The sequence below is a fragment of the Rhinolophus sinicus genome, chromosome 3 (assembly GCF_057876585.1).
Source record: "Rhinolophus sinicus isolate RSI-liver-muscle chromosome 3, RSI-T2T, whole genome shotgun sequence".
NCBI lineage: Eukaryota > Metazoa > Chordata > Mammalia > Chiroptera > Rhinolophidae > Rhinolophus > Rhinolophus sinicus.
Genome location: NC_142503.1, coordinates 61834673 through 61858074, shown reverse-complemented (window position 1 = coordinate 61858074; position 23402 = coordinate 61834673). Strand labels below are relative to the sequence as shown.

At 39.6% G+C, this 23402-nt stretch overlaps 1 protein-coding gene across 5 annotated transcripts in view; it reads left to right on the top strand.

The window, feature by feature from the left end:
- Positions 1 to 21026, top strand: part of LOC109448683 (uncharacterized) — a 149536-nt gene extending 128510 nt beyond the window's left edge. For all 5 annotated transcript variants that reach the window (XR_016020693.1, XR_016020694.1, XR_016020696.1 and 2 more), the window contains one exon: positions 19707 to 21026. The gene's annotated coding sequence lies outside the window, so the exon portion shown is untranslated. The remainder of the gene's footprint in view (positions 1 to 19706) is intronic.
- The last annotated feature ends 2376 nt before the right edge of the window (positions 21027 to 23402 follow it).

Genomic DNA, 23402 nt, shown 5'->3' with positions numbered 1-23402 from the left:
AGGTAGCTCTAGATTTGGCAGAGCTGACAGGTTCAGTTCACTAAGCTTTGGTATTGATAATGACGGGAAACTTCAGACAGTTTTAGAAATCTGTCTCTATTAAGATATGCCATGGTGTTTCCGTAATGTGAGAACAAGTTTACCGGGGCACACCATTCTTCTTGCAACACGGTGAGAATGGATGTGAGTGGCTTTACATTCCTAGTAACAGATAATTACAGTGAACACTCAATAAGCCCAATTCCTTATCTGAAGTATTCTTTATACATATATATTTATGGATAGTGTGTATGTACGGATATGTATACGTAGACATACACATTCACCGCCACTGCCTCCTTTTTTGTGTCTTAGATTATTTGGGGTTTTGCAATCAAACTAAGCTGAGTTTTAGGGCCCTCGGGCAGCATCTTTTAGTTCCCCGGCAGGCTACGTTGGAAACAATCAATCTTGCTCTTGCACTCACTTGGCGGCAGAGCCATGATGCGGACCGTGCTGTGCTTTGCTCTTGCCATGAAGCCTGGGTGACAAAAGTTTTTACAAGAAGCTGACTGTATTTGGGGTTATGAATATGCAATGACTCTCATTAGTATTGACGCGCCAGAGCAGGGGCTGACATCCCCCACCACTTTGAGTTGCTGCAGAATCGACTAATGAATTGTCTTGCTCTTTCACACACACAGGCTGCTCTGGTGGCTCCTAAGTTCCAGGGGGAGTTGCCCAGTTTGAGAAGACCATTGACTGTAGACATTAATTGTCAAGCTCTACTCTTGATTTTGTGAAATAATGTTTAGACAATGTTTAGGCTGTCAAAACAGAAGAGCACTAAACTTTACATAAGGTCGTATCCTGAATAGGAACATTTAGAAAGAGAGATGAGAATGTATATATGTACTTATATTCACCGCTGTGCATAGATATGCTTCCGTCCTGTATTATTTCACAGTATGTGTATCTATATATAGATGGAATCAAGTCATAGGAATCTGACATTCTGTTGGTTTGTCTATTATCCTTCCAAATAGAACAAACAGAGATGATAGAAAATCCTTAAAATGAATAGGGTAGTAACACAAAGCTATTCCATCAACTCTTTACCATATCCTTTTTCTTTTTCATTCCTGGGTCTCTGCCAAACATTTCGCAGCTCATACACATACCATCTTTCATGAATATGTTACTGATAAGGATATGTTTCTAGCCACTGATTAAGACATCTAAGCTGATTTGCAGTGTGTAAGAAGATGCAAAAGTGCTCAGAAACCATTTAGAACGGTCCCTTTTCAATAGGATAAATTAAATGTGTTTTTCCACACCCCTCCTCCTTGAAATTTCCTTTCAACTAGAAGAGAACTTCTGTGGCTTGCTGCAGATTGTAAAAGATGGATTGAATTGAAATGGATAATATATGCTAAAAGGTAAGGGATCTGTTAAGCTGTGCAAATAAGGTGACAAAACAAAGAGTAAATCTTTATATTGAGGTGCTTGTTCTAGTCATTTATTTAATCTGCAGTGGACAGGCATCCCTTACAAGGAAGCAGATATATGTTATTTTTGTAGAGCTTTAGAAGGTAGTGTTATTATAATTGCCATATCTGTTTGACTCATCGCTAGAAACAAGAAAAAACTAAAGCCCAAGAACAAATACATGTAAGAGTACCAAGTATGACTGTGGCTTAAAATAAATGCAGTCTGACAAAAGTGGCTCAAGCGTCATACATCAAACACTTGTTACCTCTGCTGGCCTTAGTGACTGCACATGACTAAGAACAAATCAGTGATAAAAATCTCAAGAAAGATGAAACTAGTCTGGGCTTCTGCAAAGACCATCAGTCATTTTCTAAGGCTGTAATATTATTTGTTCAAATAATCCCTGGTTTCCTATTTAATGGACATAATACACCCTCTACTTTTAGACCTAAGCCACCAAGGGAAATCATCCTTCCTCCCTTCCTTCCTCCCTTCCTTCCTCCCTTTCCTCTCTCTCTCTCTCTCTCTCTCTCTCTCTCTCTCTCTCTCTCTCTCTCTCTCTCTCTCTCTCTCTCATTGTTAATATTAGACACATCTTAGGACCAATCAGAAATGATCACATAACAAGGTACTAAATTATTTAATTTCATTCCTAAATTTGCATTTTTGTAGTACTTCATTGTCAGTGAAGAAACTTACTGTTTTAAAGCTCCTATATAATCAGAAGTAAAGTGACTGTACAATCACCAGAAATTTCTGATTTTTTATGCTGCTTTCCGAGGTATCCAAACGTTTTTTGTTATAAGACAAAGGTCTACCTGGGTATGTCAAAATAAAGTATTTAACTCATGAGGCACACACTCAGATTTTAAAATTTAAAAAGTGGAAACAGATCAACTGAAACAATTACATCTAAGCATAAAGTACTATTCAAATTTAATGGAAATACTAACCAATATCTGTTACTATGGATATGAGGATCACATTATAAGTGAAAATATTTTAGTTTTAATTGCAACTACAGTGGTTTTGACTTAGTTCTGTAATTAGCATCTACATTCTAGACTTTGTGACTTCTGTGAAAACATTATTTGTGGAAAGTTTACCCAAACATAATTTGGCACTTGTTGCTTTATCAAATATTGGAGTCTAATGGAATAAAATGCAAAGAACTTGTGCTTTTTTGTACTTTGCTGACAATCATTTATTGCACCTCCTTTTCTATATGCAACTGTGATACAATTGTAACAGTAGACAAAGCAATAGGCTACATTGTTTCTATTCACATTATATAAAGTTTTTCTGCTACATGCCTACGATAGAATTTGGATCCTTCCAAGGGAACATCAAATATACATATGGATTTAGGCAATTATTTGATTCCTCTTTCTACCGTCTAACACACATACCCATAATTAATATCCTCACACAGTTTTATGACATTAACCCACAATTGGGGTATCCTATAGGAGACCCAGAACCAGGAAATCAGAGACACATGCCTGTGTACTCACTCACTCAACCAGCCTTCCTCCCTCCCACCCTCTCTTACCTCATAAGGGAAGGGAAAGAGTGAGAGAGGAGTTCAGCCTCTTGATGAGTTTACTTAAAACGTTGCCAGAAGAAGCTATTTTAATTTGAACATATATGTCAGTTTTGTGCCTTATTTTTATTTTGACTCATATGTGCGTGGGGTGGGGTACTATAATTTTTCAGTGTTTAGGGTCCCTAGAGGTCTTGATCTGAACTTGAATGGACCAAGGAATTTACCATCAGCAAATGTTACTTATACATTTCTTTGTTAGCTGTAAATCAACATTTATTGAGTATAGTCTGGGTGCTGGGAGTGAGAGAGGCGTATTAAGAAAATACCGAAAGCAGAATCCTGGGTACCAGGAAGTTCACAGTGTAGCTGGGGTGAAAGATCACAGGGGAAATGATGGAGATTCATTTACAGGACTATCAATGTAGATTGTTTTAGTGCACACTAAGTGCAGAAATGTTTCAGAGCTGCCATTGAGATGTGAGAACAGCCTCAGGAAGGTCAACTATACGGACTCCTTATAGGAGGGAAGTTCCTACTTGGGTTTTGGAAGTTTAAAGATCTTATTAAAATACATTAAATTTGGCTTTACTTTGAAACAGGATTTTAGTGTGTCTAAAACACTTTATATTGATTTGAACGTAACATTTCTATAGAAGTGACATAATTTGAAGTTTAGAGTGGTGTTTTTTTAATGTGCTTTCCATTTTTCTCACTTGAAAAAATTGTATCCTTAGGTAAGGAGAAAAATTTGTTTACCAAACTACCCTTTTAAATGTAAAAGGGAATAGGATGAGAAAATGTGCATTAAAAAGATTAGAGTAGATCATTTTAAACAAACTCTTTTCTTCCTTAAGACTTTCCCCAGTAGTCTTGCCTAAGTATATGTATAAATGTTGACTCCATATTGATGCCCAGAAAAATAATGCAGAGATTCCTAAGTCCTGTATTACCAGAGATAGTCATTGTACACCCTGGGGGCAGGAAGAAACTTTTATTCCTTGATTGGGTCCCTGAAAACTGATACAACTGTTTAATTATGAGCCACAATCCTGGCTCTCAGTAAAATTGTAAAGTTGTGTACCCCTTTACTTTCACCCTCTTCTTCTTCTTACCCTTCTCCCACTCTCCTCAGATGTAAAGGCTTGAGGTTACCCCCCCCCCCCCCCAGGTCATTTGCTTTTCTAATAGGAGACTGTGGTTTGGTGTGTGTTAGGTGTATGGCAGGCAGTGTGCTTGGTCCTTTACATGTGTATTGGAACACAGATAACTCTGTGTGCACGGATGTAAAGAGGCTGATGCAGAGGAATGCATTAAGTGAATTGTCAGGATCGCACAAGTAGCTAGGTTTTGGGTCCCAGTGTTTCAGACTCCAAAGCCTATCCTCTTTGCACTCCAGCAAAACATTTTGGACTTAGAATAATTAATGCTGGAAGTTTAGGCTTTGTGCCAAACCCACAGTAAAAATGCTTTTGGCTGGGAGCATTACCCTGATGCCGTTCAACTGAGATGAAGTAGATCTAATTAGTTCTACTTACTCATAAGGACAGTTTTGTATCATTGCACCTTCAGTCTTTTAAATGTAGGATTCTTTGAGGGAGACTTTAATCTTAATGAATTTGTTCAATTAAATTTAGTTTATCTTAGACACAGACAATAGTTTAATGGTTACCAGAGGGTAAGGGGGGAAGTGGGTGGTAGATGACGGTAAAGGGGATCCAATATATGGTGATGGAAGGAGAACTGACTCTGGGTGGTGAACACACAATGTGATATATAGATGATGTAATACAGAATTGTACACCTGAAACCTATGTAACTTCACTAACAATTGTCACCCCAATAAACTTTAATTAAAAAAAGAATTCTAATCAGAAAAAAAAATTTAGTTTAGTGAACATTTATTGAATGCCCGTTTTTGCTGGGCATTGTGCTAGATGCTGGTGGTACAAGGACAGTCTACTTTGGGAGACATAAATAACTATAATATAATTCATTGAATGTTGTAACAAAGGCATATGCAAGGGATCATGGGAACATCTGCGGGCATAATTGATTCGAAGGAGGATATCAGGGAATGCTATATTTGAGGAGAACTTTGAAGGACAAAAGGTAAGAATTTGCCAGAAAGACAGAAGGAGTTTGATAATTCATTTCAGGTGATGGGAAAAGTGTGAACATGCCTGGTATGTTTGGGATATGGTAAGAATGGTCAATTGTAACAATAGTGACAAAGTCTACCTTTTCCTGCATCTAACTCCTGGCAATGTGATATTGAAGATCCTTCCATTAAGAAGTGGAGTCTCTTTCTTCATCGCTGCATTTGGGTTGATCATGTGACTTATTTTGGCCAATGGACATTAGCAAATGTAAAACAAGAAGAGACTGGAAAAGTGCTTATGCGCTGGGGCTTCTGTGCTTGGAACCCTGAGACGATATTGTGAGCAAGCTCCGGTTGTCCTGCTGGAGAATATGTGGCCACCTGCAGGAGCATAGAGGCTCTGGCTGACCATCTGTGACCACTAGTCCTGTGAGTGAGATCATCTGGGGTAAGCTAGTTACCAGCTGATTCATCATCTGACCACAGATGCATGGGACGGTCCAGGGGAAATCAGTTGTCAGCCCAGACAGAATAACCTAGCTGATCTGCATGATTATGAACTAAATAAAATATTATTTTAGCTACTAGGTTAGGGTTGTTTGTTGTACGGCAAAGCTGATATACAGAAGGTCGAAGTAGAGTGCAGGGAATGTGGGAAGAGACAGTGGCTGGAGACGAAGAGGATATGTAGCATTTGCAATATTATGTTAAGAAGTTTGGACCTGTTTTGTAGGACCAAGCTTCCCAAACTTCATTTGTTAATGCACCACTTTTATCTTTTAAAAAATATCTGTATACTACCTGAATTAATTTTTATTTTTATTGTCTGATTTTTATGCTAAAATTTATTTTAAAAGCTCCTCAATATTAACTTAAAATCACAGTTTGGTGTGTTAATTCTACTTATCTAAACCTATTAAAATATATGAATATTTTAAAAGTTCGTCTGTGTGCTATCAAAAATCATCTTGTATGAGTGCTGCATTCTTGGATTTCCTGCATTAATCAGTAAGAATCAGGAGCATGTGGAGAATAATTTGAAGTGGATAGGCTACTGGTAGGGAAGAGTGAGGAGGCTACTGCAGGGGCCCATGTGGGATATAGCACATGGTACACAGACTTAAAATGTGTTCCTGAGGAAGAAGACAAAGGACCTGAAAAAGATTTGGTGTATATGCAGTGGGAATGGGGACTGTGAAGTACCCATTAAGTGGATACTATTAAAAAAAGGAAGAGAAAAAAATGATAATAGATCTGTTATTGCACTTTTGGAGTGTGAGTTAGTATATCATTTGAAAACAGAGGTCCACTAGGCATTTGCATATGTTGGTCTGAGCTTAAAATGTTATTTTATTTTTATTAAATTAAAAAAAAAGTTTATTGGGGTGACAATTCTGCCATAAGAAAAGGTGAAATAGTGCTGTTTGTGACAACATGGATGGATCTTGAGATTATCATACTAAGCGAAAATAAATCAGACAGAAAAAGTCGAGAATGATATGATTTTACTGATATGTGGAATATGAAACTGAAAATAACAAAGGAACAAGACAAACAAACAAATAAACAAAAACTCATAGACACAGACAATAGTTTAGTGGTTACCAGAGGATAAGGGGGAGTAGGGTGGTAGACGAGCGTTAACTATTTTTGAAATCATAAGCATAGAGGCGATAGCTGAAGTCATGGGAATAGACAATGTCAAGAGGAAGTGTTTAGTACAGAGAACTTTAGCATTTTATTTCCTTATCCCAAAGCTCTTAAGGAAGGAATGTGATTTACTCCAGCTAGAAATAGTGAGTGGTTTATATAGGTAATGATGGGCAAATAGAGGTGGAAAGTGTCTCTGTAGTTAGAAAAAATATCCTCAAGTGATTTTGATTACTACCCTTCATCCCTTGTTGCTATAGCAAAATGAGGACAGGGCTGAGGAAGAAGAATTAGTTAAAAGGACAGACTGATGGGGTCGGGGAAGTAGACTCCCTCTAAAAGGGAGAGAACTTTTATGGAAGTGAAGGAACTTTGAGATGAAGGGGCAAGCCATGGTACTAGATTCTGCAGAGAAACCCAGTGGTATGAAGATTATTCTTTAATCAAAACCGGCTCATCGCAGTATATGGTACATGGCATGTAGTGAGAGCACAGTAAATATTTGGGTGAATGATTTATGTAGAACCCTTTTGTTTTTGAAACACTCCATAAGCCTTAAATATTCAAGACAGACAGGATTTGTAATAATACTACTTTTGGCTCCAAAATCAATGTGGGTTTTAAAAATCTTTGTTTCTCTTTCCATGATCAGTGTCTTACAAGAGTGCCCACTGGGCATTATATATAGTCTTGCTCTCAGTGCAAAGCAGTGTTTGAGGCTGTTTTCAGGAAATAATGTCCGTCAACAACACTATGAGCACTCCACACGTGCGCCTCCTAACCTTTGCCACCTATGGTTCCCAGGAGTAAGTTATTTGCTGTATGATGATTTGGGTTGATGGAATGAATGTATTTGACTGGCAGAACTGGAATGCCATCAACTTATCTGGTTCTTGGGGAATTTTTACATTCATATTAGCAGCTTTTATTATTGTTATTATTTTTAAATGACATAAATTTCTTCCAGGCATTGCCTGCAGCTAAGGAAAGGCCCCAGATCAGGACAGCAGTCTCCTCAGACCAGGATTTGGTGCCTGTGCATCTTGCTTGGAGCGTGCTCTGCAGCACACACTGGTCTGACATCTGGCATTCACGACTCCTGTGAGGTTGGCTTCCCCCTAAATGTGCCCTGAAAGCATCCCTGCTGTGCCCCTTCTGTCCAAGTGTAAACACGTCACAGGAAACGAACAAGTAAAGACCCAACTTTTCCTGAAGGAATCAAAAACCCCTCGCCCAGCTGGACACCCAGGACTGGTGGCCAGCTTCAGGACATTTGATGAGCCATTTGGGTAGGTGCTGTTGTCTTGTAGCACCTTAGTCCTTTTCCCTTTCTACATTCCCTTGCGCTCTCTTCTAAGTCATCCAGCTGAGGAAAATTGCTTCAGGACCTTTATGATGTGAAATAAGGGTTGTCTAGTGCATTCATTAGAGCAGCTGGATTTAGTTATTTACAGTTGTAAAATGGCACTGTATTTAGTGAGGTAGGGGACTCATTTTAAAATTATTGAAGTAGTCTAAAGCTAAGACTATAAATAAATGTATTCATTTTCATTTGTTTTAATATGAACATAAAATACTAAAATGATTAAAGAAAATAGATACATAACAAGGAAGTTAAGACAACAGAATAAGAGAGGAAAGCCTTTTCACTTTTCCCTTGCTGTCTTCCCAATTCCATTTTTTGCTGCAACCTAATGAGTGCATTTTTAAGTAGAATCCACACTTTGCTCTCTGTCTTCCTACAACTACACATACCAGCTCAGCCCCTCTTTCAGATCCACTTCAAGGAAACACAGATTTGAAAACTCTCCCATGGTTTTGTCTGAACTGGCTGCCATTCTGCAGCGCACATTGGATCCAATTGCCGGAGTGGGGGAGACTGAGAGGTGAGTGAGGGAGGGAGAGCGAGGAGAGCTGAGTGAGTCAGGCGGGCCTGCGTGAAAGCGTGTAGGTGAGCCAGGAACTAATGGGAAAAATAGGGGGTCGTCGCTAATTTTGATGTGGGGAAATCTGAAAGCGCCTTCTGCATGCCAGGGTATTTGAATATTTGGCAAACAGCTGGCTGGGCTCGGGGAGAGCGCCTCTTGATTCGCCTCCTCAGATGTTCAGAGATAACATGAGGCAGCCAGCACGCCAGCACATAGCTCAGAGCCTTGCAGTCAGTTTTGAATTTAGATTTGAATTGTGATATCAATGTCATGGTGGCACATGCTTTGAGAAAGTACTTACAGAGAATAATTGAAAGATTCAGTGTGAAGCTTCTGAAAGCCGTAATTTAAAGTTCCAGAAGCCTCCATATTACTCTCACCATTAAAATTTAAAGTGACAGAAGCCCAATTATGTATAGTTATTTTCTTAAATAAGATCATATTTCTACCCCAAGTGAAAGATTCATTGCTGTCCACTAATCTCTGTCAGGAGAACCAATCTTGTTTGCGTCCAGTGTCAGCAGTGAAGATGGTTCACTTTATCCTGGGGACAATGAAGGGACGCTGGGGAAGCAGAGCTGGAAGGCCTCCTCTGAGGAGCTGGACTTGCAGGAGGCTGATTTGCATGATAATTACCATTACGGATCCTCTCTGGTGCCAGCCTCCACACTTAAACCAAATGCAGTATAACTTTCATAGCAGCTGAAAAGCCCGAGGAGGGGCTGTAGTACACATTTTGCAAAACCTGAATGACGTCAAAAACTGCTAGTTAAGAGGGGGCAGCTGGTTGTAAAGCTAAAGCACACCAAGGAATGGAGACTTGGAACATAACTTTAAAACCTGATAAAGAATATACCTTCGGAGACTGTGATAAGCTATGAAGCTTTTCCCTCTTTTTTGAACTCACAGAAATCTGTTTACCAGAAGACTGTTTACCAGAAGGGCTTCTGTGGCCTTTGAAACCGTGGCATGAAAATAGATCAGTTAATACAGAAACATTTCCAGTGCAGAAATTTCTCTATCAGTTAAACGTATGGAGCCAGACTTTTAGACTATGAATCTTTCCACCAATTTCTTTGGTCCGTTGGACTTTATACTATAATACATTGTGATTTGGGGAATATGGTGTAGTGGTAGCCAGAATTGCAATGAAAAATTACACAGGGCCAATCACACTTAAGCCACTGTCCCTGGGGTTCCTAGGGACAAAGGAGCATGTGAAATCAACTAATATTATGATGCACGATGTTGAATGATAGAGAGTATATGTGCATCAATACTAATCTAAGCAATGTCTTATAAATAATAAACCACATAATTGCTCAAAAGTTTCCCAGTATGATAAAACATTTACAAGAGGTCTTAGTTCTGCTGAGTTTCGTCATGACTAGTACAGCCAGCCCTGTGGCAGTTTGCAAGTTTATTTTTTTGTTGTCTGGCTTTAGCCCTAGAACCTACCCGCCTTTTTACAAAACTGATCCCATGTTATGAATTCAACTTCTTTTCCTTCATCCTTGCCTGAAATCATTGTGGCTTTTCCTCCTCCTTCCCTTTTATTCACAGCTCAGTAAGAGGCATTGAACTTCACTTGTGTACATGATTCCTTCACTGTGCCTAGACTCTTGCTATAAACTCTTTCGTCTCTTCCACTTTCACATTTGATATTGTGTTGGTATCTTCCTAAAAAAAAAATATTTTCCTAAATTCCCTACTGTTTCCTTTCTTTGAATTCTTCTTTACTTGTCTACTTGTCTACTTACTTGCCTCTGCCTTCTCACTCTTTAGCCTGTTCTCAAAGACTGTACTCCTACTTGGCAGACCACTTTTTCTCACTCTACCCTAGAAGGAGAATGACTTAACCTCATTGGTGAATTTGGAGAGAATAAATGGGCCAGCTTAGGTAACTGCCAACTTCCTTCTACCCAGAGAAAGGCCTGCCTACCAAGAGCCCACATTCTCCCTGAGGCGGGGAGCCCACCTCACCCCAGCCCAGCACATGACTGGATTGTGAAGATAGCCTAAATTCTGTCGCTTAGACAGCCATGCTTGTTGTGGCTTTCACACTAAGCGAGAGACCTCAATCAGTAATAAAGGTTATATTTTAGCCTCTCATCTGCTTTATATTAGTATTACTTCTTAACTTGATCAGAAGCCAGGAGAGGAAGGGGGTCTCAATTTCTGGAAATTGCTTGGAAACCTAAATACAATAGTGTATACAAGTAAAAAGTTAAAGTGTTCCCTTCCCAATCTCACTTTCCAGAGGCGTGGTCTCTCTCTCTCTCTCTCTCTCTCTCTCTCTCTCTCTCTCTCTCTGTCTCTCTCTCTCTCTGTCTCTCTCTGTCTCTGTCTCTCTCTGTCTGTCTGTCTCTCTCTGTCTCTGTCTCTCTCTGTCTCTCTGTCTCTCTGTCTCTCTGTCTCTCTGTCTCTCTGTCTCTCTCTCTCTCTCTCAAAATGTGGCTGTTTGTAAGCCAGGAAGCAGACCCTCACCAAGAACCAAATCTGCTGGCACCTTGGTCTTCGACTTCCTCGCCTCCAAAACTGTGAGAAATAAATGTGTTTCATTTCAGTCATCCAGTGTATGGTATTTCGTTAGAGTAGCCTGAGCTAATTCTTCCTGATGTTTTTATGCATATGCAAATATATGTATATATAAGCACATAATAGAAATATTTTTACCTAAATATGACATAACATAAATATAGGTGGCTATGTATTTACACTTATATCTCTCTAAAACACATTTTTGTTTCATATAATCTCTGTCAATACACTTATTTGTATATGTGCAATTGTATTTTTTCCAAAAATGGTAACACACTATACATTTTGTTCTGCATCGTCCTTTTTTCACTGAACACATTTACATGTCATTAGATAGAGACCTGTCTTATTATTTTTAATGGATTCACGGTGTTGTGTGGTTTTCATGGTCCTTCATAAACCATTCTTCAACTGCTGGCTATTTAGATTGTTTCACATCTTTTTTTGTGTGGGTGATCATAAACAATGCTGTAGTATTTTTTTTTTTTTTATATATGTGAACTTGTGCTAGTGTTTTTGTAGGAAAGATTCTTAGAAGTGGAATTGCTGGGTGTCTCATAAGATTTAACTGATTAATAACAACCAGGTTCTCATTAGATGGGAAAGATTCTGAGCTCAGAGTTTAGCCGACACTCCCAGGAAGGATGTTTTCTTCCTGCTCTGACTTTGGAAAGTTCAGAGAATGAGACTCTGTATTCTTTTTCAGTAATGCCTTCCAATGACTTGAAATTGAAATAGGCTATAAAAGAAATGGCAATAATTGTGATGCTCTGGCCAAGCGAGTTAGAAGTAAAAGTGAAAGACTCAATCCTAAAGTAACACTTTGGTGAACTTGATTTGCAAACTAATCAAACAACACAAGCTACAGGATTATCAGAGTTATGGCAGTCTCAGATATTCAGACGAATTTACATTCATATAGTGGAAAAGTTTATACTTTTATACGTCATGTAGAGTAGCAATGGGAAATTAGTTCTCTCTGGGTTTGTTAAGTCTGCAAACGTATCCTTCAAGATGGCCCTCAGCAAACTGGTCCCCTTTGAGCTTTGACTCTTTCACCAGGAAGCAGGTGACCTATTGAGAATCTAGCCATGTACCCCATGGTGCATCAGATCTGAAAGAATAGTCGAGCTGCCCTCCACCTGGATTGTTTTGCTTGTTCCAAGGCTATTTCCCTTGCAGTGGGGCATGTGGAAGCCCAGTTACAAGCTGACCTAAAAACAAGAAAAAAAAAAAAAAGAAAAGAAAACCCATGATGCAGCTTGACAGAGCTGTGCGATCCTGGCTGCTTCAGGTAGTCCCCTCCAAAGAGGGCAGACTTTGTTTGGAACGTTTGTAACACTGTGATGACCTCTGTGGGAAAACTGTGTGTATTATGGACTTGGCTCTGGGAGCAAAAATGTGCTTGACTGTTACAACTGGTACGTTTTCCTCGCTCAGGGTACACATGGAAGCATGTTTTCATTAGAAACAAATGCAGAACGGGGAGCAAAGATGACCATGTTAAACAGCCAGGAATTTTCACGTAATGCGCATATTTATGCAGCACTGCAGAAAGGACCAGGCAGCCTGGCTGTATTAGATCATTTCACTGCTCACCAAAGAGATTTGAAATGGACTTTTAATTATTATTGCCGATTTGCTATGGCTGTATTCCTTAATATGAACATCTGATTAGGATTAATTTTCTTTAATTGATGAATAGAGCATTTAAACTTGTAGGATTGAATTTGTTGTTACATATTGGCATATGTACCATATTGTTGTATTGACATATGTATTATGACTTTTTGCTGGAGTACAAATTATAGGCACTGCTTATCTGTTTTAGTTTTGAGGTCACTGCTCTTCTTTCCTTCACCTTTGTGTGGCTTTTTAGACTTGTTAATGGAGATAGAGCAGGGCTAAGTGACTATTAAACTCTTTTCTATATACTATAAAACCCATTAACACGGACGTCACTAAATTTGGAATTGATGATAATGAGGGCAAGGCCTGGGTTAAAGTTGACTTTTGCATTGTCTCTAAATGAAAGCTCTTCTGAGTTAATAAACAGGATAAATACAATTATAGGGAGATGGCACTATTACTTTCAAAAGCAGTCTTCAGGCACACTAGAGAAAGACCTGGCAAGAGAGGTAAGGAGGTGGTATGGCAGAATGGCACAGTGCACACTGTGCCACTTACCAGCTGTGTGACCTTGGGAAAGTTACTCAGCTTCTCTGAGCATCTTTTCCCTCATCTGTAAAATGAAGATACTTATCTAATTTATGAGGTTGCTGTGAGGGTTAGATTTAATGTATAGAAAGTGCCTGGAGTGCAGTACGTATTTCATAAATGGCAGGTAATTATTACCTGCCTAAGATAATTGGTGAGCTAATTTTAAATATTCTCATTTTTTCACTAAAGCAGAGTTCCTCAGCGCTTTAGAGTTGTGTTAACCTAATCTGAGTTATTGCTTTATTATTATTACTGATTGAAGGAAGACCCCAACAGTGTGGTATGGTGATAAAGAACGTGTGCTCTGGATTTAGACAAACTCAGAAAAGAGTTCTGTCATTCATTAGCTAGGTGAACTTAGGCCAATTACCTAATATCACTCAGGTTTGTTTTCTAATTTGTGAAAGTGGGATGATAATACCTGCTCCAGGACTTTTATGAGGACTCAGTGAGATAATGCATGTAAAGTGTTCAGCCCAGTCATTTTCATGTAGCGAACTCTCAAACACCAGGCTTTGCTATTATCATGATCTTTTTGACAATAGCCTATACTTTAGACTTTTTATTAATTCAGACTTGTCTTCTACAATTCACCTAATTATGAATTTTACTCTAGATGTAATCTCCATTCTGATTAGAACTTTAAGTATGTAAGTAAAAAGTTATAGAGAAGCAAAATGGTTATATAGATATGTAGGGTGAAAAGACGAAAGAATAATATTTTAAAAGTAGAACACAGGCTTCAAGTTAGACTTATATTACTGACTAGCGAATTTTGTGCATAATCTTTGTGTCCTTTATAAAAGGTCTTTATATCAGCCAGAAAGAAATAGAACTTTGTGTATGCATAGTAGAAAGTATGGACTGGTGACCAGCTCATATCACTCATTGGACAGAGAAGCAGTCAGTCCATCTTCAGCTTTATTTTCATCTTGTTGCTTTCCCCTGTGTTTCATAGGCGGCATGGATGAGAACTGTAAGCACTAATATGTCCCGCATAGAGACTGTAATCTACCCTCCCCTTAATGACAGGGTTACACAGTTTGTCAGAATCCATCACCTCAACAGATCAGACTGAATTACTTCAGTGACTGGCAAATGGGTACCACTTGTGGTGAAATGAAAGCAGCCAGGGGTGTGTTATGCGTTTATTAAGTACTCTTCAACAGGAGAAATGTGTTTTACTGAAAACTCCCATCCGTGCTATTTTTGTAGAAGCAACTAGTACCCATCTTCCTTTGGGAAAATATAAGAATTATTTTTCATGAGATTCTGAACTATTACAATACAAATTCACAAGCATAAATGTGTTATAAAAATCAGGGCATTTTGCATTCACATGCATGCACAATGGAACCTTGTAATAAAAACTAGGGGGGGCAGAACCAATACTGCTGGGGCTGTGTGCCTTTGACTTTTCAGGACTGCCCAATTTAAGCAGATAATTTTAAAGTCAGTTCATTAAATTGAAAACTAATGGATTAGCATGTAAGAATTTTCATGTAAATTAAATCACAAGTCAGATAGAAACCTTTTGTCACACAATGTTGCCTAAGATTTGGGTCAGAATCTATTGTATACCATGTTGATTAGTTGTATTATTTCAAATTTTCATTGAAAGTACCTAATGGTTAATTGTTGAAGTATGGCATTATTTGTCTAGATTTGCATATCAACAGGAATAACCATAATGACATTTTTATTGAATGCTTACTATATACAGTACTGTGCTAGAAGCTAGGGATATAATGGGAAGCAAAAAAGAAAAATGACAGTATAAAGTTGCTAACAACAACCTATGAAGTAGTTATAGACAAAGAAACAAGTTCATAGTGTTTAATTAATTTGTCCAAGGTTGGATAACTAGTAAGCAGCAGAGCTAGAATTATAGTGCTATATTTGTTACAGCAGCCTAACCTACATGCAGGTTAAGAGACTCCAAACTAGAATGGCTGAAACAAGCTAGAAGGAGCTCCCTGACACAGTTGAGCTGTCATATCAGCTCTGGACTACTTATGCTTAGATTGTTGGGTAAGGGAAAAATAAACTTCCATCATACGCCTCTCTGCTATTGCTGGGTGTTGGCCTTATTCACATGTCTGAAAATACATAAGCATTCTCTTTAAAGGCATTCCCTAGTTGTCAGACTCCCAACTTCTACTCCCATCCCGCTAACCATACTAGCTGCAAGAAAGGCCTGAAAATGTAGTCGTTGTGGCCATGTGCTTCTCAAAATTCAGGAGTTGTATTAATAAAGGAAAAAGGGGAGAAGGGGACAATTGGCAGTCTCCACATCACATGCTAATTAAGAGCATTGTTTCAAAGTAGAGTTTTGGCCACAGACTTAGACAAGTGACACATGATCTCATAATTTTGGGATATGCCTACATCCATTATTCATTATTTTCCAATGAAAGAAATGTGCATCAAGGTTACGTACACAATGCATGTATATAGGGTGTGTATAATCTACTTAAATAGTCATAATATGTTGACATGTCATGATTATTACATGATTCTACAGTGAACTCTGCTCATCTACAACTGCTAATTCAAGATTTCATAATAGAAGAAGCCCACTCACTGGCTTTAATCTCTGGCAGGAAGGCTTGCAAAACCCCAGGGTCTGTCTTGTTTGCATCCTCACTCTCAAAACGATCTCAGACTCAAAGATCTATGTTGTGAAAGGTCTGTTCTTAGAGAAATGGCTTTATAGAAATAAAATTACTCTTAAGGTTTTAGTGAGGCATGTGTTTAATACAAAAATCATGAACAACTCTGACCCAGAACTTCAAAGTTTCCTAGACTTCTTGGTCTATTCTGATAAAGTTTAGACATTTACTATAGAAAAGTCAATTCACAAGTATTTATTGAGAATATGCATAGATAGTAGGTATGTTGAGATGGACCTACAAATCCTTACCTAGGTATCTCCTGGGGCTATAGGTACTTGGAGGGGATAAGCACTGGATAGACCTCAAATACACACATGTATTCTTACCTGTTACCTTGGGACTGCCCTGCCCCCATCCCATACTCCCAAACCTAACGCAATCGCTGATGAGCTCAGCTATCCATGTGGAGCTGCTTGGAAATATTATGTCTTGTACAGATAGCCTTCCTAAAGAAGCTCTTGGGTCCAGCTCACTAGTGACTAGATGAGGCAGGAGCAAAAACAAGAAAGAAAGCAAAAGGTTTAAGTTAGAGCTAGTCTAATGAGTCTGCCCTAGGCCCTTCCAGCTCCCCAGCTGGTGTTGGGGACATCTTCCAAGTGGGAGGCAGCTCCATACGTATTTTGCCTCACTGTCTACATGGAAGTATAGGGAAGCAACCCAAAGAGAGTGATAACCCAAGAGACAAACTCCAAACAGACCACAGTCTACAGAAGGCAAAACTTTAACCTTTTTTCTACCGAAAGCTTCACTCCCTTTTAAGAGGTTTAGTTGAGTCCAGTAATTTGATTCAGTCTTCTGTCTCTTTTCTTCCTTTGGGGTGAGGCTGGGGAGTGAGTAAGGGTAGGGAGGGGATGGAAGTGAAACTTTGTTCTCCCACTAGAGGTCAACATCAGGTACTTTGGAGGCACCGTAGCACATACAGGACATGGCTTTTCTCCCAGTTCTTGAAGAACTAACAGTCTGTCTGGGAGCTAATGTATATGAAACACTTAGTGAAAACCAAGTACTTAAACTGTGTGATATTGATTATTCTAGAGGAATCCAGATAAGGGATAAGTCAATTTGGATTTGTTTCTTGGGGAAAGCTTCTTAGATCATGTCACAAATGAGGTGATTAAGAAGGCAGAGATAATTAAGAAGGCAGAAAAGAGGGGGTGAACAAAGATTCTGAATGAGCTGAGAGGGCAATAGACCTGTGTGCCTGAAGCAGACTTCATGTGAGAGACTAGGAGATGGAATGGAATAGGAAAGTGGAATACTTCAAAAATTAGGCAGGGGTTAGGCTATCGATAGTCATGTAAGATTTTCTTTTTTAAACTAAGTTAATGTTAACATCTTTAATTTTTTATGGAAGGAAGGAAGGATGAATTAATTGACTAATTGAGTGACTGAATAAATGAAAGATAGATAATTACCATGTTTCCCCGAAAATAAGACCTAGCCGGACCATCAGTTCTAATGTGTCTTTTGGAGCAAAAATTAATATAAGACCCGGTCTTATTTTGTTATAAGACCGGGTCTTATATAATATAATGTAACGTAACGTAACGTAACGTAACATAACATAATGATATAATATAATGTAATACTGGGTCTTATATTAATTTTTGCTCCAAAAGATGCATTAGAGCTGATGGTCCAGCTAGGTCTTATTTTGGGGGAAATACGGTATAAAAATATTATAGTGTTAGAATTTGTCTAGGGTGGGAAGAGGGGGTTCCTATGCAGGATCTCAGCAACATAGGTTGCTAGGGAACAGGAGGAAGTCAGGATGAGGGCTACCAGGGCCTGGGGGCCTGGCTGCATCAGGGTTAGCCAGCAGTCTGGTCCTCAGTGACTAAGACGATGTGATGATCCTGGGATTGGTTTGGGAAAAGTGTTGGGCCTGATCAGATCCAACTCAGCAGGAGGTTTGAGCAACTACAATGTAGATAGCAGATGAGATTCAGTCAGGAAGGGTGGTGTCATGGCAGTGGGATCCAATGATCCCAGCTGGATCCCAGCCAGCAGTTGGAGTCCTAGCACAGAAGCTGGGGTGGGGTTGTGTCAGAGCCCTCGTCAGGTAGATTTAGGTTTGTGGCAAGGCAAAAGGCATTATAGGAAATGAGAAAACTGGTCAGCGCAGAAGCCAGTTCTGAAGACTGGGGCGACGAATCTGGAGTTAGTAGGGAAATGGAGGCAGGCAGAAATGATAACGAAGCAGAGTATAGAGCTAACGCAGTAAAAGCAATGCATTTGTGGCCAAAACAAACAAACAAAAAAATCAAATTCCACTATCTGGTGGTCTGAGGTTGATCCTCCTTTGCCTGCCTGATGAGGATGGTCTGAAGGACATAGCGGCACTGAGCCTTTTTAAGTGGAAACTTGAGGGGCCCTAGCGCAGAGGGATCTTGGAATGAATGGCTGAAGTAGAGGCCTGGTGGAGGTAGTGGCATCACTGAGAAGGAGCTGAGACTCCAGCAGAGGAGACCTGGGCATGGCTAGGAGGCTGTCATATTCCAGGGTGAGGAGAACAGGAACTGACAAAGGGGAGAGGAGTTAGTGGAAATTCAGAAGAAAAGCATTCTGCAAAAGACATTTCAAATTAAGAAGTAATAGATTTCAGTGACAAGTTTGATATAATGGATAGAGAAGGGAGAACCTAAAATGATTTCAGGTGGATTTTAAATGTTCATGTAGTGTGACATTTTTGAGCATGCGCTGAAGGACATTTTAAACACATATGCAACTGCTTTTGGCTTATTTTTAAAAACCCAAATAAATAAAGTTAATTAGCACATGAATTAAGAGTATTAAGGCTAGAGTTATTTGTGTGTTTCTTGGCTTTACATCTTATTGCGGTGGGTCTGCAATGGGACATTTCCGAGAGACAGTAGCCCTTGTACATGTGAATGAATAGAAATGTTTCTTGCAAAGATACCTGTCTTTCGGGGTCTAAGATAGTGTTACTAATATACACATGCGTGGGTCAGACTTAAAAGCCTAAAGTAGGACCTACCTGGATCCTTCCGTGCTGCCCTTACCTGGCCTTTGTCGCTGGAACTGATGTTTGAAGTGTTTATGTGTACCTCTCTTACCCACCTGGTTAGCTCAGAGCCTTTGCAGAAGAAAGTGTCCTCGGACCTGGCCAGATTGCTTCACAGCAGGCTCCTCTATCTGCGGCTGCTGTTTCCCAGCCATCCCCTTTAGTGCTACATGATGGGACAGGCAGGCAGGGATTTTACTCGTCAAGAAAGGGTAGGGCTTGAGGCCCCAGGAGGGATTTTATTCCTGCTTATCAAGGCAAGGAAAGAAAATACAGAATCCTTACCTGGGTAGGGAAACCTTGTTGTCAAAATGTACAGTTATGTGGTGTTTCTGATTGTGCTACTCCTGGAGGTGGCATGGATTTCACAGTCACTATTTAAGGTAAGGAAAGAGAACTTTAAACAGCGTTATCACATTAAGAGAGCCTGGTTGTATTTTTGAAAGGTTGAACTAGATAATTTTAGTGATCAGCAAAAGACCAACCGTTGTACTTCTGAGACGTTGTTTTTAGAAAGGCTTGGATTAATAATTTGTTTCCATTTTGTTCACAGATGTACTGTCTGTGTGACAGGGGTATACTGAATACCTGCTTCGCTGAATACCCGCTTCAAGTCACCTTTCACTTTTTCTCGGTGGAAAAACAACCTTTGGAGCATCATCTTATTACCGTCAAAAATGGAAACAAATCAAGACATTTAGAATGGCACAGTGGCCAGCAGTTAGTGATGCCAGTGTTATGCAAGTAAGCTTCAGCAAAGGAAGTTTTCAAGACAGTCTGCCTCACTAGCCAGAAGTCCTTCCCATCTCAGCTGCTCCTTAAATCAATGCAACTCCTCCAAATTAGTGTGAATTGAAACATGCATTGCCTTTTCAACTTAATTGAGTACTTACTATGTGTGAATTACTGTACAAAATAGGGGAAGGAACATGAGAGAGACAAGATGTGGGCCCTACCGTCCATGGATTTACAATTAGTTTCAGTGCACATATTTTTTGTCTTCTGTTCTTAATTAAATGTGTCTCTAACAGAGGAAATAAATGAAAAATTGTATTCTGTAAGTTTTTTAAAGTTCCTTTATTAAAAAAAACCAAACAAACAAAAACTCCCAATGTGGTCAACTCAGGACATCTTAATTCCAATTTTGTTGGAATTCCGATCGGTAAGATCCATTTTGTTGATTCCATAAATATTCAGTAGACTTTAGAGATATTAACACATTATAGTTGGAGTTAATTTGAATTAAATTTTTAATCCTTCTTAGGTGTAGATTGTCTGTGGAAAAACATTGTGTTTGTACATTTCTTGGAGCATGGAGAGGTGAATTAACATCTGTTGTCCCAATAGGCCTTCCGTGCCCTAGGGGCCTGCCATTTGGACTCAGTTATTAGTGGCGGAAAGGGAAGGTTTGGATCAAACTTGGGGGTCCTCACTCCTGGACCAAGATAGGGCAAGGAAGGAGCCCAAAAGGCCTGGACAACGGCTCTATCTGAAAATCTGGCTATTTCACTATTCATCATGTTGTCCTCTATGTTTTATAAGTTGAATGACTGCAGTTTTTCAAAAAAATTATTTCTGATCTGGGAGTAGGTCATGATTTCTCCAATGTTAAGAACTACTATGATTGTAGACACCAGACATTTCATGTAGCGTGTGTGGCACGTCTTAGTATGTATGAGCCAATGATTGACATGTCTTTGCCTTGAGTAGTGTCCATCTGAATTGGAACTGTGCCAACTTGTTAACATTATCAACAGGCTTCTTAATTAAGCTGCCGATACATACTGCCAATAGGACGGTGTGTCATCTGACAAATGAATTGTGTAAGTGCCATTTCCCTCTTATTGAATAAACAGTGTTGCCCCGTATAAAATGGATTTAAAGTGTTCTTTGAATGGGGCATTATATTGCTCCCTGAAGAATTTGATGAGAATTCTCATACCATCCCTCTTTAATTTCTGAAAATTTTATTTTGCTTCTCAGTAAGAAATCGCTCTAATTTGACCAATAACTTTAGTTATATGATTCATCCTTAATAGGATGAATCGCCAGGCCCCCAATCTCCTGATGGTGAGATTTTGTGTTTGTTATCTCACTTTCAGTTTGCATGAAGTACCTTCCAGGGAATCTGACTTATGAACCTGTATTGTACTAAATTGTAGATATTTATTTTCTGTTCTGGGAGATGTTTTTGGAGGGATGATCTCTGTATTCCTGGTACCTAGCACAGCCTGGTGCATAGTAGGTCTGTGTTCAGTAAACATTTGGTGATCAAGAAGTGTAATGTAGCTTTCTTAATCGGTGGTTCTTAAGTCTGTGTAAAAGACAGAGGGGTCTTGCTAACAGAGTAGCACCTTTATTGGTTTGTGGTTTATAGTCAGTTTACTCAGAATGAGTCCAAATCAACTGGCGGCTTCATATATATAATCTAGTCCTCTGGGCTCCTTAACTGGTGCTCTGGATTCACCAGCTCAGCCTGTGATTTGTACCAGCATGCCCTCTGCTTCCCCTGGGCTTTGCCCCTCTCTGCACAGGGCAGGACCCTTGGAGAGGCTGCTTCTCTCTCTTCCTCTGGCTTGTTCGCTGTAGAAGAGCAGTCACTCTGCTCCCTGGGTGCCCACAAGGACCAGGCACTGAGCTAAGTGCTTTATACATATCCTTTCACTTAATGATCTCCTTTAAACCTCACAACAACCCTTTGCAGGAGGCATTATCCACTGCAGAGAGATGTATCTTGCTTAAATCATGGGGATCTCAATCCAGATCTCTTAGATTCCAAAGCCTGCGCTATTAGCCTGTCCCTTTGGCTGAGTCTGGGAGAAGCTCCCAGCGTGTGGTGCTGTGGGGGCTGATCGGATCTGGAGGTCCAGATTCACTGCAGTTAGTATCCCCGAATGACGAACTGTCTGACTGATAAAACACAGCAAATCACAATTACTTTGAGAATGGGGTAAGGCAGAGCAATTGGGAGAAAGCAAAGTTGGGAACAAACCAGTTTGAGTTAAACCTTTAGCCTTTACCTCATAATGTTTCTGTTTTTTTTTCTTTTTTTCTAAACTTTTTTTTTTTTTTAACATGGCCTGACATAAATCAAAGCCTGACGTAATTGACCCAGAATTGATCCCCAAATGTCTTTTGGGGGAACATGCTTTAACTTTGGTTGTTGATTGTGAGGAATGATTGCCGGAAAGTTAATTACACATGCCGTCGTTTATGCACACAATAGGCATAGAAGGCGTGTTCTGCATGGAGGGGAAGAAAAGCCTGCTTGTACGTTAGGGCTGTGCACTGTGCATTGTGTCAGAAGGCCACAAACAGCATTTGAACTGCTCCATTTGAACTGCTGATGTCCCTGGTGTGTATGTGTGTGCATGCATGTGCGCATGTGCACATGCGTGTGCACGCATGCATGTGCATGCATGTGCATGTGCACACACACATGTGTGTGCATGTGTGTGTACATGCGTGTGTGCATGCGTATGTGAGGGAGAGGCTGGAAGTGAGGAAGGAGATGGGTCGTGGAAGGCTGCTTGTTGAGCTGAAATGGCAGTGATTTGTTTTTCCTTAATTTTTCAGTTTTTCTAAACATCTTCTGGATCTGATTCATTTAGCTCAGTCTGGTAAAAAGATTGTTTTCTTCCTGCTTGGCATATGCTTATTAATGAGTTCTCATATTTCTTTCCATCAAGGGCTGTTTACTTTGTGGCAACATAAAGTGAGAATCCTTCTCCACAACATCCTCCTAAATGCCCTGGTTTTGACCACCCCTTTAAGTAAACCAAACAGTCAGCGAAAATGGTAGCCAGGCCTTTCCTCTCTCTCACTCTGCTTTCTGGTAAAACATAAATGGGATTTAAACCACAAATGGCCAATTAAAGCACGTCATGCCTTTTTCCTTTAGCCATAAGACAGTAGTTATCCTAAGTAAATACAACAAACAGGCTATTTTGTGGTAGTCTAACCCTAGCAACACTTTTTTTTTTAAATGAAAGCCTTATGAAAACAAAATGTCGTGACTTTTTGTAACGCTGCACAATGAAATACATATGTATTCCAATATGGAACCAGGCATTGTTTGAGGTCAGAGCAATTCATCCTGGGCTATTCTGTGCCGCAGTGTCCGGCAAATTGCATGACCCGCTTGTTAGGCTTGACAACAGTGTTTTACCTAACAAAGGCCTCTGCAGCGCCGAGCAGCAGTGGAATGTCAGAATGAGCACATTTCACACACAGATGTGCAGCCATAATA